This window comes from Rattus norvegicus, chromosome 1, assembly GCF_021556685.1.
Source record: "Rattus norvegicus strain SHRSP/BbbUtx chromosome 1, alternate assembly SHRSP_T2T, whole genome shotgun sequence".
Classification (NCBI taxonomy): Eukaryota; Metazoa; Chordata; class Mammalia; order Rodentia; family Muridae; genus Rattus; species Rattus norvegicus.
The window spans coordinates 148,176,979-148,191,041 of record NC_141534.1 but is presented as its reverse complement, the minus strand read 5'-3'; the positions used below and the strand labels follow the sequence as shown (position 1 = coordinate 148,191,041).

At 45.7% G+C, this 14,063-nt stretch overlaps 1 long non-coding RNA gene across 1 annotated transcript; it reads left to right on the top strand.

The window, feature by feature from the left end:
* Positions 1–9,079: 9,079 nt before the first annotated feature.
* LOC148007740 (uncharacterized) lies at positions 9,080–11,481 on the top strand. Its single transcript, XR_015655241.1, has 3 exons — positions 9,080–9,211; positions 9,768–9,880; positions 10,387–11,481. It is a non-coding gene; the product is annotated as an uncharacterized LOC148007740 (long non-coding RNA).
* Positions 11,482–14,063: the final 2,582 nt, after the last annotated feature.

Here is a 14,063-nt window from a genome sequence, read left to right as displayed (position 1 = left end):
TTCTTCAGTATCAAAACCGAGACCCTGCTCTCAATCCTGTTTGCTCCTTTAGCTAGGTCCCTGAGGGAGCCTTTTACAGTGTTTCACCCTTCAGTTCACATTTCCCCACATTCTGACTCACCAGCCAGGCCTCTGTCCTTAGGCACTCCACTGACACCATCTGGCAAAGTTCACCAGGGCTGAATTCGAGACTATCCGTCTCCAGTTTCCCTCTTACCTGCTCAACACTTGATGCTTTCATGTCCTTCCCCCTCCTCCTTCTCTACCATCCTTCTCTACTCTGTTCCTTGAGATTCTCCTCTGCCCTGGTCGCTGTTTCCTATTGTTCTGCATTGTGATATGATCCAGTGATCTTCCCTGCGGTATCTTATGTGGTCACAGGAGGCGCAGCAAGGCCAGAGGAAACAAAGATTATGATACTCATAGGGAAACCAAGAGGCAGAAGATGGATAGGGTTATTGTGTCTATCAAAGAGAGGCTTCTGACTGAATCCTTTAACCTTAAAAATTAGCTACCCATGAGTGGGAAAGACCACTGGTCTCACCCGAGTCAGAAGAGTTTATTATTATTTTTTTCTTTTAAAAAAGGATGGATGCTTGGGCTGAGGATGTAACTCAGTTGGTATAAGTGCTTGAAAGTTGAGGTCTGTGGGGTGTTGGGTTCAATACTCTGTACTGCATGAAACCAGTCATGGTGGCACATGCCTGAATGGAAGCTGAAGGATCAGAAATTCTGGATCAGACGTTCAAAGCTGTCCTCAACTACCAAGTAAGAATGAGGCCAGCATGGACTACATGAAACCCTACTTCAAGAAGTTAAAAAAAATTATATATATATATGTGTGTGTATGTACACATACACTCACACATACACTCACACATACACACACACATTCGTAATACCAATTGTTAACCTGACAAGGTTTGGAACCATCTATGAAACCCTCCTCTGGCTATGGTTGTAAGGGTGTTTCCAAGGAGGTTTGACAGTTGTTGGGAGTTCCATCCCACAGCTGAGGTCATAAACTGAATAAATAAAAGAGGGAAATTGAGTTGAATATCCATATTTGCTGCTTTCTGATCCTTGACTGTGGACACTATGTGGTCACACTCTTGCCACCATGTCTTTCCCTGCTGTGAAGGACAGTACTATCAAATCATGAACCCAAATAAACCATTCCTTCTTAAAGTTGCCTTTGTCCGGTATATTTCTCTACAGCAATGAGAGAAGTAATGAACATACAGTTACCGTCATTATGTACAGAAAGTTAACCATTGGCACACAGCACACCTCTTTATGTTCCCGGATGAGTCTACCCCTCTGCTTGTTCCTTGTTGAGTGACTTTACTGGGCTCACCTCAGATAGAAAGGTCAAAGGATGGCAGAGAAACAGGTCTACCCTTCTAGCTTGGTGAACCAATGAATTAACATTGGTTCTTTACAAGAAAGCATGGGTGGGTGGTTACTTACAGGACCATGAGCGACTTACGTGTAGCCACACCACCAAAGAGTTTCCCTTCCTCCAAGAGATGCTTCCTATATCTTCTCGAATATATGCCTCACCCCTAACTTCCATGACGGTAATGGGCCTGGTCTTGGGGGTCTTCTGTACTCACTGCTGCTCTGAACCAGGGTGGCAACGATCACATCCAGCCTCAAGGAAAGAGCCACACAACATCCTTAGATGCTGGTGTCTCCTCGTGTTGCCTATGCAGTTGTCCCTAAGTGGCTTCAGCTTCCGTCTCTGTGCAGATGACTCAGTGATGGATATCTCTAGTCGTCCGTCACAGCTATGCTCAGACTCATAAATACTCCCGTGTACCAGAAATTTCCATCTGGATCTCCAGCAGGCAATTGCAGGATATGTCTAAATGAGCGTTCATCTTTCTTCAGGAACCTGTTCATCTGCTTCTGTTCCAGTTCATAAGGAATCTTTCCTTCCAGTTACCAATCCCAGAAGCCCAGTAGGCTTCCTGATTCTTCCCCTTTTCTTACAACACACACCCAGATCTCTCTTCATGCCTTGTTGCTTGTTTCTTTTTCTTTTTCTTTTTTCTTTTTTGTCGGAGCTGAGGATTGAACCCAGGGCCTTTGGCTTGCTAAGGCGCTCTACCACTGAGCTAAATCCCCAAACCTGCTCTATTTCTTTTCTCTTCTTTGTGTCACTGTTAATTCCGGCCCTCATCATTTCCCATGCAGAAGTGATGTCATCTAACTGATCCCTGTTCTCACCCTTGCCCCCCTGCAGATCCTCCTCGCCACTGTACAGACAGATGTTTTGTTACTATGGGATATAAAGACTTGATAATAATACAGCTGTTTCGTATCTATCTACCAGCCAGCTCAGGGTAGGCTTGTTCTAAAACAAAACACTGAGTACATTTACACCTCGATCTATCCTTTCGGGGTCTTCTTTCCTAACCCCAGGGCCAGAAATCAAATGTAGGGCTTCACATATGCTAGACGAATACTCTACCAACTGAGGCACACCTCCACGAGCCCCCTTCGACAGATATTTGCTTCTAGGATACAGTTAAAGCTCCTTGAAGGATAATGCACAACCTATCTGCTAGTTCGAGGGTTGAGCTCACTAGCAGTATACTAGCTAGACCAGTGTGCACAAGGCCTGAGGAGAGGCCACTTTAACCCTAAGCATTGCAAATAAAGTCGGTCTCTGTTCTGCTCTCTCATCTCTTATCTCCCTCCGCTCTCCCTGAAAGAACTAAATGCTCATCCATATGAAACTGTAAGGCTCCTGGCAGGCTGCACGCTGTGCTTCACACATGCTGTTCCTTCTGTGTGCAGCTCTGTCCTCAAACTTCCTGTAAACTTTAGACTCCTCCTTTGTAGAAAATCGTCTATAATTCCTTCATTCGTCCCTATCTCCAAGTAGAACCAATTTCCTCTTTTGTGGCTTTCACATATATATATTTACGACTTTGTAACAATTACTTGTGACTCATTTACATCCACCCAAACTATAAACTCTCTGAGGTGAGCCTATCTTTCACATCTTTAGCAATTAGCATAGAGTCTAGCAACCCGAGGCACAGTTGGCACTCAGTTAATGCTTGTCAACCTGGCCCCTGATTACTTCTCCAGTTTTGCATTTGATAAATCTTTTCCCATTCACTTCCTCCTCTTCCAGTAATCACCCAGCCAGGCATTAGGCAGAGTTAGAGGGCCCATTAATAAAAAAAAGCTGCCCCACCCTCCTGGTTCTGATCTCTAACTCCCACGGGCTGACATCCTGGAATTTCAACATCAGTAACCAAACTACCCCACTGAAGCACCACATTCTCCTTTCTGAGAAATATCACCAGTGGGGTTGTTAAAAGGGCCAAAGAACTACCACTTAAGTGCAGATCTCCAGTCACCTAGGGCTTCTTTTGATTGATGTTTTTACCTGTACACTCCCTTCTCTACAGGAAGACCTCCACAATGCATAAGACTCTTCTTTAAGGACAGAATTCTGTGAATGCAAAAATATGGGGACCAGCATTGCTCCTCTTAATATCGAAGCCTTGGCAGAACTAAGCTGCAGAGCTCCCAGTCACAGGCATGACTACAGCTGAGCCATTTAGGGCCCCCTTTCCCAACACCCACTTGAGTCTCTTCTATTTAATCAATAAACTCACCAGTTGTGTTCCACTCCAACTTGTCCTGAAGTTCTTTCTTCCACTGCAAGTCAAGATCCTGGTTGCACTGCCAGCAATAACCAGGTGCATTTCCTGTTGTCAGTGGCATTTTAAAATCCATCTTCTCTGCTACAGCCTAAGTGCCAGGAGTCCAGGGACCTACTTCTGGGCCGCCATGTAGAGGTGTGAGTGTATGAATGGAAGGCTTAGACTTGCTCATTTCCCAGGGCTCTTCCAAGTCCCAAACTGTATTATTTATGATTCCCAAAACTGTGACATCATCGAGAAGTTCTCCCTAAGCAGATGGTCCGAACAGTTGAGGCACCGATTCAAACGGTTGGCAGATAAGAAAGCAAACACTGAAGAACGTGAGTCAGAGTGGAGGTGGTGCATCCAAGAGGCGTGGGAGCAAGAGCAAAGCTGGGTATCAGTGTCGCAGACACCCCTACCACCTGATGGTATGTCCCATATGTCCCTTCATGTGCGCCACGAGAGCTTCTTAGGTAGTTGCTTAACAGCCATCCTGTGACTAAACCCCACTGGCAAGAAACAAGCATAAGCAAGTTTCTCTGCAGAGAGAGAAAAAAAGGCCTTTTCCCTTCGGGTTTCACTCTAAGTTGCTCACTTTTGTAAACCAAACACAGTGTCATTCATTTAAAATTTGGTTTCTGGGCTGGAGAGATGGCTCAGTGGTTAAGAGCACCGACTGCTCTTCCAGAGGTCCTGAGTTCAAATCCCAGCAACCACATGGTGGCTCACAACCATCTGTAATGGGATCTGATGCCCTCTTCTGGTGTGTCTGAAGATAGCTACAGTGTACTTACATATAATAAATGAATAAATCTTTAAAAAAAAATTTGGTTTCTATGCTGATGGAACTCTAGGAAAAAGTCTCCAATCTCAATATTCTTGAGATCGTTACCTCTCCTTGGTTTAATTCTACAAATATTTATTGACATCCATTTTATTTCTAGGCCTAGTTTCTTGGGGACAAGGACAGGAAGCAAAAGAGGATCACGTAAACCATAAGACTAATTGAAGGCCCCTCCATTAGAGAGGTATAATGCCACATCTGTATGTCTGCTCATGACAACCTGACAGTGCTCGGAAGAAGGTCTGTCTTACCAGATCCACGAACACAGAGGGTCTTCATCCAGGGTAATGAAGAAATAAGCAAAGCAAGCAGTTGGCGACTTGAACAAGCTCATAAGGCTTACACACACACCACACACACACACACATACACACACACATACACACACACAGACACACACACACAGACACATACACACACATACACACACCACACACACACACAGACACACACATACAGACACACACACACAGACACACACACACACATACACACACAGACACACACATACACAGACACACACACACAGACACACCACACACACACACACACACACACACACATACACACCACACACACACCCTCCCCAGCCTCTGCTAGAGATAGATGGCTGCGGGTGGAGACTAGCCATTCTTCTGCTGTATACGGTTTAGAGAAGGACTCCAGATGCTGCTCCGTTTCTCCAAATGCCCCTCCGCAGAGCTCTTGACTAGTCCTTTCTCCTACATCTGTACCATCAGGAGTCCCTATGGGATCCTGGCCTCATCATCTATTCGGAATATGAACTGTGATCTAGGCTCGCTTGGAGAAATACACTTCTTAGATTTAATGGTGTTCCATTTGGCATTGCAGAACACTGACTGCACCCTGAACCCCCGAGCCCCTGACCCCTCACCTAAGGTCAGGCTGGTACACAGCTAATGTTCTGTGGAGATCCTCTTTTAGATGGAAAGAACAGTGGCTCCAGGAAGACGACCTAAGTGGCCTTCACAAACATTTTTCTGAGAAATGAGATTATTTCCTGTGGTCTAAATTATAAAAACTAACAGATGTTGATGGGTAATTTGCCTAAGCTCATACAAGTCAACAGGAAGAAATGGGATTTCAGCTTGCTCATTTCTCTAAAAGCTTGTGCCTACATAGAAAGATCCTAGGAGTCTACAGAACACGCGGCAGCTGTAGTTCTGGGAGCTAGGAGCTGTCTAGCAGGTTGGTCCAGATTGTTCTGTGGTAAGGGATTAAAATGCAGATGTTCTACGACATCAGGTGAAGCATGCAACGTTGGCTTCCACTTTAGACTACGTGAGCCAGAACTTGGTGTCTATCTGGAGTCCAAATGACACATTCATGGGTTCCTTTGTTTTATCATGAAGCAAAAGGAAAACAAGAGAGACGGGAAGACAGGAGACTCTTGTCTGCTTTGTCTGACCACTCACACAGACTGGGATGTCTACTCGGTCCAATGCACACAGAGCTGTGTTCACCTCTTTGTGCCCCAGCACAGTTTATATAATCATTTAAACCAGCCTCAGGAAGCCACCTCACCTGGGCTTGACGCCTATACCAGAGGCCCTGAATCTTGAGGTAGCAGCACTGGAGGGAGTCTCTGTGTCCCTGCAGCCTTGACTGGTGGCCTAAGGATGGCCCACCCTATGTCCACTTGAGTGCTTTCTGTGAGCAGCTTGACCACACCTTCCTAAGGTATGCAGGCATGAAATTGTCAGAACTGAGAAACCAGCCTTCTTGTATTCATGGCTAGGAAACCACTGAAGTGTTTTTGGATAGTATCTTTAATCCTCAACTTGATACATAAAGTCTAGAGTGTGAGGGGAAGCTACAATTGAGGAATGTTATGGAGATGTATACAAGGGATTCTCTTAATTATTAGTTGATATCTGAGGGCTCAGACCACTGTGGGTGACACCATTCTTGAACAGGTATATATGTATATATATAAGTTAGCTAAGCGTGAGCCAGGGCTGGGAAGGAGCTTCCCTCCACAGCTTTTGGTCCAGGTGCCTGCCTTATGTTCCTGCCCTGGCTTCCCTCAGTGATGGACAATGAGCTGGAAATATGAGATGGAATAAACCCCCTTTCCTTAAGTTGCTTTTGATCATCCTGTTTGTCACATTCACAGAAAGGAAACTAGCCAACACCCAGATTTTGTTCACAGAGGAAACCAAGAGAGACTGAAAACAGACCCATACTTGATAGGGGGTAAGATACAGGACGGGGATTGACTACAAATGAATGTGGGCATCTTTTGGGGGAGTGATCAGAATGCCCTAAAACACATCGAACATGCCCGTAAGTTCACTATGACTCATTAACCCAGGTAATGTGAATTCTTGGGTCTGTAAATAATACCTCAGAGAAAGGGGAGAGAAACAACAGGAAGAGAAGGGGCAGGAAAGGAAAGGAGCTGTGGACCCAGAGCTATATACCATGAGCTTGACCCCGGTGGAAAGCCCTAGGATAATGTCGTTAGAGGACAGAAGGAAGTCATTCATACTGAAAACCAGGATGCAGACATCCAGCTCTACATTCACCCAGTTCCCAGTGTGTGCTTTGGAAAGACGACAGCCAGATATCAGCAATTCCTGTAGCAGAAAAAGATATTTCCACATCCATTTTCTTCTTCCACAAGAACATTTTGAGGCACTGGTCCAGGACTAGGCTGATTTTTACAGAGTCAGAGTTGGTAGCCAGAGCTGTTCTTTCCTGCTTCCAGGAATCTTCTAAAATCTATTAGAATTTTAAAATTATTTCACAGTCAAAGTTGCCTCTGCAGAGCAATGGCAGACAAGCCAGCTAACCAACAAAGCTATACTCCCATCTTCCTCCCTCAATGCTGTGACCACCAATCTTTAAAAAATGTTAGGGGTTGGGGATTTAGCTCAGTGGTAAAGCACTTGCCTAGCAAGCGCAAGGCCCTGGGTTCGGTCCCCAACTCCGAAAAAAAGAAAAAAAAAATGTTGTCAGTTCTATGGGGTTTTTTTTCTCACAGATGAATAAGCTTGAATGAATGACAGAAACCAAGCCTATGTTAATTACTGTGTTATTAAGATGTTCCTCACCCACTGCCCCAAACATAAACAGAACCTAGGGTAACAAGAGTGACACACCCATGCAGTCATACATGTTACCCTATCTTTAATTATATGTCCTCTCTTTGAACACCACGATCACATTCTGAAACAAGAAAAGAACGCAGGAGGCAACAATTGTGCAAATGCAGAGGTCTTGTTTGGATTTATTTATTTATTTAGGTTTTGGGAGGCAGTGTTTCTCTGGGTAGCCCTGGCTGTCCTGGAACTCGCTCTGTAGACCAGCCTGGCTTTGAACTCAGAGATCTGCCTGCCTCTACCTTCCAAGTGCTGGAATTAAAGGCACGTGTCACCATTGCCCATCTTGTTCAGATTTTTTTTTGTTTTGTTTTGTTTTTTTCGGAGCTGGGGACCGAACCCAGGGCCTTGTGCTTGCTAGGCAAGTGCTCTACCACTGAGCTAAATCCCCAACCCCCAGATTTTTTTTTAAATCAAGGAAAATCTATGTTGTTATGTAAGTCTCCTATATACTGCAATAAAAGAGAAGATGGTAGACACACGAAGTTTACTTTCTAAACATTTTCTTTTGTTGCTGGTTTTAATTTGCTTTTTGTTTGAATAAAATACAATTGCACCATTTCCTCTCCTCCCTTCAAGCTCATCCTCCAAGTCCCTTTTAAGTTTACAGCCTGTTATTCTTTAATTATTATTTTTTCATGTATATGCATGAATGAATATATAAGTCCGACATCTGGAAAAACAATGTCAGGAAGTGGCAGCCTTCTGCTGTATTTCCTCAGCAGCGTCTGTCCTCTCTGTCTCTCTTCCCCTCTCCCTCCTGCTTCAGAATCCTTGAGGGAGAAAGGACAGAGTTGCTGACGTGTATGAAACCAACCATCCCAGTGCCCTTGGGAGCTTAGGACTACAGGGGAGGTTATGGGTTTTTTTTTCATGCTCCACTCCCATCAAAGGATTTTAATTACCCTCAGCTGTGCTGGCCCAGCAGCCAGGTGTGAGCTGAGAATTTCCAGAACCCCAGTGTTGCTCACCATCAAGAACTGGCTTTTGTGAACCAGACTCACACTGCTCTTTTAGTAAACCAGATGTGGGTTTATAACCTAAAACGAGAGCCTCTTGTTGAGTGGCTTACTTCTCACCAGGCATCCAGGGTCCACCTTGCTCCCATCTGGGTGTCCTGGTGCTTCTAGAGCCCATATGCTACATTTCCAGCAGGCTCGGGAAGACAGTCGCTGCTCGATAAATATTTGCCAAGTGGAATTTAATATTGCCAGAGTCGAGTCGTCTTATCTAAATGATTCGTGACTGGACAGGAGCCAGGGGTGTTTTAATCCACCACTGCTCCTCGGGACTGACCATAAGGGCTGTTGTTGGAAGCTTCTTTTCTTTAGAAAGGGTGTCACCCAACTTGGAAGAGTCACCTGGCACGATGTCATTCTACTTCATTGGTTCCTTCACTTTTGAAGTGAAAGCTCTAAAGGTCACACTCTGCCTTGGGTAATAATCGCGCAGGCAACCGCAGACTGTCCACTGCTTGTCCCTGAAATAGATGCTCCGGGAGAAAGAACAGCGGCCCTGTCATTCACTGAGTCGAATGGGAAACAACGATTGGAACTGAAGACAAAAAAAGACTCGTGAGTCAGTGGCACCCAGTTTAGCCTTGAGGGTAGCATGAGACGCGCTATTAGGGCCATTCTCCGTGAAAATTACATTGTTTGTAAGGAAGCGTCCTGTCTGTTTGTCAGGGACCTAGCAACAGGGCCTTTGGCTGATAAGGAACCTCTTCGGCTCCAAAGTCGCAGGCCCCTCCTGGACCCTCTCAAATCGTTTGCTAAACTGGATGCCCCAAACTTCCCCCACTCCTCCTGGAATCTCCATCCTCCTATCCTTCAGGCAGGAAGAACTCCGAGTCTGAGGAATTGCTGGGTTCTTTTAGTAGCCATGATGCTGTCCTCTCCAAGATCAGGGTGCCTACGAGGCTGCCCTGGGGTCTCATCTCATTCCACATATTCACCTAGGAAGCCGTTCCTTTGCCTGTAGTTTCAGCCAACACCTATGTCCCGGAGGTGGTGAAGGCCCAGTGTGTAGATCACACTGGATAGTCTCTTTCACTGTTGTCAGATGCCCCAGGTCCCTCCTCAACAACTCCCATGTTCAGTTCAACAAATCCCTCTTTCCTGGGCTCAATAGGATCTTCTGTGGCTTCGGAGGAGATTGAGACTCTGTTCTAGCCAGGCGGGGTGGCTCCTGCCTGCAGTCCTACCCCTGGGAGGCTGAAGCAGGGAGAGTGCCATGATTTTGAGGTCAGTCTAAACTGCATAGTGGGTTCCAGGCTAACTTCTTTTATGGACTGAGACGTGCCTCAAAACAAAACAAACCATTAACGACAACCAGGGTTCTACTGTATCTTTCTCTAGTTTGTCTTTCGATTTCGTTTTTGTGCTTTCCAGTACTTTCTAGACTCCTAGAACCCTTGGCTGTTGGCCACTGGTCTTCTCTTCCCATACCCTCTCTAAGCATGTTCATTTCTGTGCCTTCAATCTTATGCAGATAATTTTTAAATATGCCTGTCGGGTGCAATTCTTTACCTGACTCTTTCCCCCTATGCACTGAGGTATTTCTTTTCTTCCTTTGAAATCTGCACTTACAGTAGCTCTAGCGTCCGACCTGTGTAATGTAGGGTGGGATAGGGAGACCCTGTGGTCATCACGCTGTGCCGGTGCAGGACGCCTTAAGCGGCTCTTTAATATGCTTACAACCATTTATGGATTTTTTTCTGCTTCTTTACATACTTTCTCAACCTCTGCAGTAAGGAAGTCTTCTATAATCTGGAAAAAAAATCAAGAGAAGACACAAGTGCTGTCGGCAGTCACGAGGTAGAGCGGAAGCAAGCAGCAGTTCGTGGTCTCCCGTGCCCTCGGCGGTGCTTACCTGGATGATGTTTCTCAGACCCAATGAATGCTGCCTGTTGAAGCCACGTAACACCCAGTTCACACCCTTCACCACAGCAGTTCAATCCCTTTACTTTAGAGACCACTTTTCCTCCCACGCGGCCTGCCTATGGAGGTATCAGAGATGATGACTAACTTTGAAGCTAAAGCTTCCCATTTGCTATCCTCCTGTCCAAAGGAAGTCTTTTCCAGCCTCTGGGAAGGGCACCATCCTGTATTTCTTTCTGTAGCCCAGACCTCACTGCAGAGCACAGGGTGAAATAGGAAAACACTATGCAGCTGTGCAAAGGAAAAGCTTCGAGGCCAGAGAGACGGCTTAGTGGTTAGGATCCAGTGTGGCTCTCACAGAGGTTTGTTCCCATGTTGAGTGACCCATACCGGCATGTAACCCCAGATCCTGGGGATCCAACACTCCCTTCTGGCCTCTGAGGGCACCTGTACCCTATATGCCATATAATGCACAGACACATACATGCAAATAAAATAAAAGCACTTCTTTTTTTCAAAAGAGAAGTTCTTTTGTTGTTTTAGAACCATCTCCAAGATATGAGTGAAGTGTGAGCGGCCAAGCAGTGTGTAAAATCCTGGCCTATGGACCGTGTGCTTTAAAACACAGAATCCGACTGACAGGATAGAGTGGGCGGTACCAGCTCCTAGTGCCAAACCTGATGATCTGAACTGATCCCCAGACCCAACCCCTGGCAGTGTCCTCTGGCTTCCACATACGAATCATGGCATGTACCATCCCCCAACACACACACACACAAAACACACACACACACACACACACACACACACACACACACACAAATAAATGTACAAATAAATCTTTTTTTTTTTTTTGGTTCTTTTTTTCAGAGCTGGGGACCGAACCCAGGGCCTTGCGCTTCCTAGGCAAGCGCTCTACCACTGAGCTAAATCCCCAACCCCCAAATAAATCTTTTTAAAACATGAATTTTACAATGATTATGCATGTGATGATGATATAAATGAGTGGATGACAGCCTAAAATGCACATTATATTTACATAGTATATATTATTTATCAATTATAGTATATTAATTATATTAATATATAATACATATTTATATTAGATGATTTGTGCACTCAGCATTTTTCATGGAAAACTCATTTACATATAGAACTAGAACAGTAATTGGGGCCATGTTTACCCAAAGCTTCAACAATTAGCCACTCAGAGCCCCTCTAACTTAATTTCTACCCTAACTCACTTCTCCCTCAAACCTGTTAAATGGCCTGGAAACAATCTGTAGACACTCAGGACTCACTTCTGCAAACAGGTCATCTACAATACATCATCGCTCCTCTAAGTTGAGTTACTCCTTAAAGTCATCAAGGCACGGCATGAAAAGTGTCCAGGCCACTTCACCTGCATCCTTTTTGGATTTACTACTTTGTGATTTGTGAAGACACCAAGCCACTTTCCCAAGAGCCAAGCACTAAATCCATCCTTAGCCACTGTGGGAGTTTGAGTGAGGCAAGCTCTAACCTGACGGTGGCTGCAGAGTGGAGCACGGGCCCGAAAGGTTTACTTCTCCTCAAACTTTGTCCACAGAGCTCCTTCCCCTGGAGTGGCCCCCACTGCTGCATGGTAGTGGGTGCCAATCGTGAAATGTCAGGGAGACCCCTGAGACCCAAAAAGAAAAGTTCTGCTTCGTGGGGCTCTGCAGGAAGAGCTTGCTCCTGTCTCGTGCTCCCTTCCTTCTTGAGGACTGTAGTGAAGTTCATTTCTCATATTGTCTGGAATAGCACCACTGTTGTCAGCTTCCTAAGACAGTCAAGGACCAGCGGGCTTCACTCAGGCACCACAGGTGACAAAGGATGCTGACTGAAAGAAATCGTGGAATTCAAGTCTCTCTCCCACCCCCTCTCTCCCTCCCTCTCTGTCTCTCTGTCTGTCTGTCTGTCTCCTGTGTGTGTGTGTGTGTGTGTGTGTGTGTGTGTGTGTGTGTGTGTGTGTAGAAAGCAGTTAATGACCCACATAAGCATCTATTTCGAGTCTCCCAGCCAGTGTTGGGTATGGAGTCCATAGTGTGGCGCTTGCTAACCAGACACTCTACTACTGAGCCCTGTAAGTATGCACTTCCGTATAACCTGTTCTAAGGTTCACCCCATTCTTTTATTTTCTTCACTATACTTTAGTGAACTCTCTCCTTCATCGTGGGGCTCTTGTCCTGGCCTGCAGCAGGTGCTGTGTCCCCAGATGGTCTGAGCACAATGGCTCTCTTCAATTTATCCCCACTCCTCTGTTGACTGTGCTCCCAAAGTCAAGTTCGCTGTACCCACCACAGCATCCCCTGGCTTATCTACCCAGAGATCGAGCCCAGAACTGGGATCAACTCACTGCCTATCAGGAGACGGTGTGAGCCTGTATCTAATCTTCCCCACAGCCTTTCAGAGCTGGGCATCTCGAAGTGCATGACAGATAGATAAAATGTCTGAGTTAATAAGTTATCCCAGATAAATATCCAGACACCTTCACAAACTTAGCTATTCCTCTCTACCACTGAACCCTCAGAGCACCCAGAGCACCATGGTTGCAGAGGACAGGTCCTGTGAAGGAACAAGGGACATTCAAAGTGGCAACTGCTTGTTTCTTCAGAGCCACTGTCCTTTATTTCAGCATCCTCTGTGTGTCTTCTCTGGGAAACTACTTAAGGCTTCCTTGCTGATAAATGCACCTACTTTAGGAAATGTCATAAATTATAGTTTTATAATAATTTATAAGGTCATAAATTATAGCCATCTTGTGGAGTTTCCAAAATCACAATGACGTGTTAAAAGTTTGCTGCAAAGCAGTGAGAAGCCTATGTGACATTTTTAGCCCACTGTTCCCCACACCCAAGGAGCATGGGACCTTTCCTTAACACAGAGCAGCCAGTGGTACCCATGAAGACTCTCCACACTGTCCCACAGGTCTTTGCTAAGACACAGTCTTTCCTCATCTGAAGGAGGAAGTAGGTTCATTGTGCGAACAGCGTTAGTCAGTCTGATTTTCCTTCTGACCACTGCAACCAAGGCGGCTGTGGGGAGCATGCGGTCATCTTGTGGTTGTGCTGTGTGTAGTGCAGGAAACATTGGAACAATCTGACCAAAGGAGCCTCCCAGCTCCACACCACTGACTTGCATCACAAGCGTACGAGGTGAAATTTGAGCTTCAGCGATTGTTGCTGGTATCCAACATCTCCTTCTGTAAACACCACACTAGATGCAGTAGATAAGCTTCCCAACTTATTTCCATGAAATGGTCCAACTGGATCCAAAGGCAGACTATGAAGTCACCAGCTGCCTGTAGCCATTCTCTAATTAATACCTGGCCAAAGAATACATGCCTCTTTTGTTCTAAATTGGGACTACATCTCATTGCCATTCCTCCACTGCAGGGAATCCAGCCTGGGATGGGCAGCTAGAACACAGGATCGCCGAAGGTCTTGGCCATAGAGCTGGAAGTGAGAGGCAATGGAAACCAGGCCTTCTGCAGGAGATGTGGAAGGAGCACCAGGACCCCGAGGAC